Here is a 4826-nt window from a genome sequence, read left to right as displayed (position 1 = left end):
GGTGTTGCGGCGTTCAGTTACCGTTGTCGGTTGATCAGTTCAGTTTCCAGTTGTAGTCTCGAGTCGGACGTTGCCGCGTTGTCCAGACAGGATGCGTTATTCTAATTCTAGTTCGTTTCAGAAGTTATCGTTGCTCTAATGCTCTGGTAGCGTTGCGGCAACGGCACTAACTAATGGCAATGCATGTTTTCGTTTTCGTTGTCCGCGGTCCGCGCGGCTTTCCTGCAACATTGTGTTGGTAGATACGTTATTATAATAACAGGGAGTTCTCGGCAACGTGTTGCCGCGATAACGTTGCCGTGGCCGCAACACTGTTATTCATCCTGTTATGTTAAATAACGCCCATCTCTACAGTGTTTAGTTGAGAGTAACTGCAGAGGCTAACTGCACAGTTATCATCACACTTAATGATAAGCTTGATTTGACCAACAAGAGCAAATAGGAAGAAACAGGAATTGCTTTTCAAGTGCTTGATAGTAGATACAAATTACTGTAGACTTGCTCAAGAGAGTAATGTTGCATGTTTAGAGTTGAACAGGAAAGGATATTAAAACATGGTAAGTAAGGTTATTTCATATTTTAGTTTACATCTGTTCTTTAAGTAAAAGTGTATATTTAAAACTGCATTTTCTACAATTATGTATTGCTCTATTATTCATAGTTACCATGAAATAGTTATTTGTGCAGTAACTAATGTGTGTGAAGTGGCTCTTTGCTGCACGGCAAGTGCGGTAAGTTTCTCAAGTCCAGTAAAGGCACTTTATTCTCGTGTTCATGTTACATATTATATTTTTTCTACAGTTACTATCAAGCATCTATCTATATATTAATAGACAGCATGTTTCTTTAAAACCTATTTTCTCAGCTCATGTGCATCGCAGGGAAAATCTACGCATACTGTTGGAAAGATATTATCCTGTAGGTGTGCAGAATCCTTTTATAAACTAAAACAGGCTCAATAATAACCACAAAAAATGAGTTTAAAAATTTGAAAAAATTAACATGGATCTTATGGGTTGCCATATGCTGGTGACGAAAAAATAAACAGAAAATCAAAACAAATGGAAGAATCTCCAAAAACATGTTTTATTTACAGTGTGTGGGGTGAAAATATAAAAGTCTGTGCATTACATATTTTTGGTCGAGTTTTAACCACTGGAGGACCTCTAGTATAAATAATTAGTCTTTCAAACACTTAACAACATGTTTAAATTAGGTTAAATCCAAGTGTTGAACGGAAATAGCCTGCTTTGTCAGGTGAAAATATGTAGGTATTTATTCGTGTTTGAAATTCTTTGTAATTCATATTTTAGCCTATACATGAAATTCTATAGTAGATGATATGGTCCCGGTAACCTCTATACAGGGTGAATATGTTTAATGGGTCAAAATATATAATCATTAAATTTATTAATTTCTAAATTTTAAGAAAATTGGTTTATAAAAAGGGAGATCGATAACTCATTTTTAAGATAATCTACTGTTGATCAAACAATGAGCGTTCATTATGGTTAAGATCACAAAAACACCATATGTTCAAACATGTTTACAGGCAAAGTATGATAATGCAGACATTTTAACTTGCTTAAAGCTTTTAGGCAAAGTATGAAATAGTATAGTAACAATTTGATTTTATTCACTTTGACTAGGCATAAAAGCATTTTGTATGTCCACATGTGTGTCAGGCAAAGTACTAGGAAGTATTTAGCATATTAACATAAATTATTGTGTATAATTAGATTAGGTTGGTTAATTTTAGTTAACTCTAGAAATATACTTAACAGAATACCCGTCCTTCATACCGGGTTGGCGTATGAGTGTAACATGCTCATTTTGTAGTTATACTCATGCTTTGTGTTTGCAATGGGGGGAGAAGTGGTTTTAGAAATTTTGGTTACTATAAAACTAAGGAATGAAATGGTTAACACATAACCATAATGTTTTACCAGTCCACCTTAACCATAGAAAAAAGTAAATGATCAAACAATTAGCATTACAACTGAATCTAAATTTCCCTTTAACGTACTTTCAGTAATGACACCAAGTTTAAAAAGATTGAATAAGAATAGCTGAAACATTACGATTCTTAGTTGTAAAATGACAGTATAAGGCTAAACTAGACAGGTTTGCCCCATTTTACAACTAAAAGTTATAATTTTTCAGCTATTTCTTATTCGATTTCTTTGAAGTTGGTTACGTTTGATAGGGAATTAAAAATGCTAAGTAAAATATTCTTGAATTTTTTCATACAATCAGCCATTTTCTAATTTTAGTCGAATCAAGATGAGTTTTTTTTTCTAAGATGGGTCTTTTCAACCTTAACATACATACCAATTTTCATAAATATAGGTTGAACAATTTCAAAGATAAAAATGTTCATGTAAAAAATACAAAATGGCGGATACATCTGATTAACGAAGCAATAAAAACATGTTATTCTTGAATTTCTCTTTATTTTCACCCAAGGAATCACTACGTAAAATATGTCCCCACCTTTTTTGAACACCTGTATAAAAGTATAGGATATGTATCAGTGGAACCTCGACAACAAAAGTCTCATGGGGATAATTAAATAAGACTTGTTATCAAGGTTGACTTCTTATCTAGGTTTGCAATGTTAGGGGTAAAATAAGTTCTAGAAGATTTTGAAAATTACACTTGTTATCAGGTCTTGTTAACGAGGTTCCTCTGTACATATGAATTTGAGCAGATACTGTTTTTGGCCTCTGGGCCGATCAAAGTGAAATAGTAAATCGGTCCCGTGTCTAGGCCTTACCATGAGACTTTTGGTAATAGCTTATTCCATATATGGGAAATTTTCTAAAATATTATAAGATGTCTGCTGTTATTTTAAACTTGTTGTTGTTCCACTTCCAGGGTAAGGTGGAGGGGATATGGATTCCACTCAAACCTTTTAAATTTTGTGGATGTAGTTTTACAATGAGCTTGTGCTACGGTCTACACACGGGGACTATTTTTACATCTCACATTCATAAAGTTATATTTATTTTTCCTACAGTTACCTAACAATGTACATGTTTTCTCACTGATTTGAGAAAGCAAAGTGGCCAATTCGCTCATCAGTGAGCGACAATGTTAACATTGTCTCACTCTAATTACTTTGTCTCACTCCAGATTTGCAACGAGAAAGCACGAAATAGTGAGCGCGTAACATGCAAGCAACGTCGTATGCGCGCGAAATACGTTGGCAAGCACTGGCTGTAAATCAGCTGGTCAGCTGTTGTACTGTTGTATTTGTCACTTCACATTAAATGTTATATTAAAAGTTCACTTCTGTGTAAAAATAGGTTATGTTTCTTCACCAATTTATTTGTTTTATGGTAACTGTAGGAAAAGTATAATGTGCAACTCGAGTTCAAAGTACAATTGCCTCACTCGAGAAACCATTCCTCACTCGCCTACGGCTCGTGAGTAAGGATTTCTCTCGAGTGAGTCAATTGCTCACTTTTCTCACTAGTTGCACAAATAACTATTGTGTTAAAATAATTTTAATTAGGTTAGCCTAAATAAACCAAACATAAGATTATTGCGATCTTAAAGGGAAATTTTACAATGAATAGTTTTTTGCAAGGTTCCTTTTCAAGACAAATATTTTGAGTTGAGGGTTCCAATTAATTATTTATGTTGAAGGATGTTAATTTGTGTTTTCTGAAACAATTCTATTTCCAGGAGGATGAAGATTTAAAACGGTTGCTGGATCGGATAGAGGTGCTGTATGCGGTGCCACAGCTCTGTCCTAATGAAATGTGTATGGTTGTTACCTTCTTGGATAATCACTCTAAGTACTGTGTTTACAGACAGATAAAGTGTACCAATTGTCAATGGTTTGGAGCCGTCATTGAGTGGATTGAACATGTTAAAACACACAATTCCAGTGTTCTAAAATTAAATGTCACCAAATGCTTATACATCAATGATTTCCTGGACGGTTGGAAATCTAAGTATTTCAATTATCCAATTGAAGACCAACATTTTATTTTTAAATGTTGGAAGAAAGGAAACAAATTGTATCACAGCTTCAGACATGTTATGTGTGAGAGATCTAGTGTTGAGTACAGTGTGATATTTGAGTACAATCGTTGCCAGCAAACTGTGTATAGAACTTTGATTGAAGTCTTGCCATATGAGGATGATGAGTCCATGGAGAACAATGCAGCGGTTTTTCCTATTGACGAATTAGAGGAACTGGTTGATGAGGATGGCCATTTGCCAGTCTTTGTCACAGTAAAATCTAAATCGTTTTTTTTATTAAAGTGAAATAACTATGTAAAACTTTTTGTTGCATATTTGTATAAGAAATGAAATAACACAATTGCGAGGCATTTTTTTCTACATTAGCATATATGCATTATAATTATATTAATCAGAGGTATGGTATAGCATATTATTTTTCTTGTTTTGTATTCATTAAAAAACCTTGGGGAATGTTTTGCTTTAGGGTAAAAAAGAATGTACAATAAAAAGTTTTTTTCTTGAGATTTTGTAAGCTGTGTAGTATTTTTCCCTTTAAAACAGTAAAACCTCCTGAAATCCTGTCAGTCTTAGGGGTTTTTTGCAGATTTTGTGAAAAACTACAAAGCTTACTTACTCACCAAAAGAATAATAAAAAAAAATTTATTTACAATTAAGTTTACAACCCTTTATACCAAATTATTTGATTTTTAAGCTCAACATGACTTTAGAGAAACATTGCTTAACTATTTGTTTTGTAAAATGGGAACATCCTTTTTACCCCATTTAATCCTGTTTCCTTAGTCTGATCATGTTGGTCTGTGAAGATCGAATAAACGTTGTTTACTGTTTGC

The 4826-nt window shown here is 33.6% G+C and overlaps 1 long non-coding RNA gene across 1 annotated transcript; it reads left to right on the top strand.

Annotated features, from left to right (window-relative positions):
• LOC128990602 (uncharacterized) lies at window positions 1–4497 on the top strand. The gene is made up of 2 exons (XR_008490546.1): window positions 1–557; window positions 3691–4497. It is a non-coding gene; the product is annotated as an uncharacterized LOC128990602 (long non-coding RNA).
• Window positions 4498–4826: the final 329 nt, after the last annotated feature.

This window comes from Macrosteles quadrilineatus, unplaced genomic scaffold, assembly GCF_028750875.1.
Source record: "Macrosteles quadrilineatus isolate MER2022 unplaced genomic scaffold, UCM_ALF_1.0 Scaffold_3__2_contigs__length_128488019, whole genome shotgun sequence".
Classification (NCBI taxonomy): Eukaryota; Metazoa; Arthropoda; class Insecta; order Hemiptera; family Cicadellidae; genus Macrosteles; species Macrosteles quadrilineatus.
The sequence above is the reverse complement of the archived record's forward strand: the minus strand, read 5'-3'. Positions and strand labels throughout refer to the sequence as shown.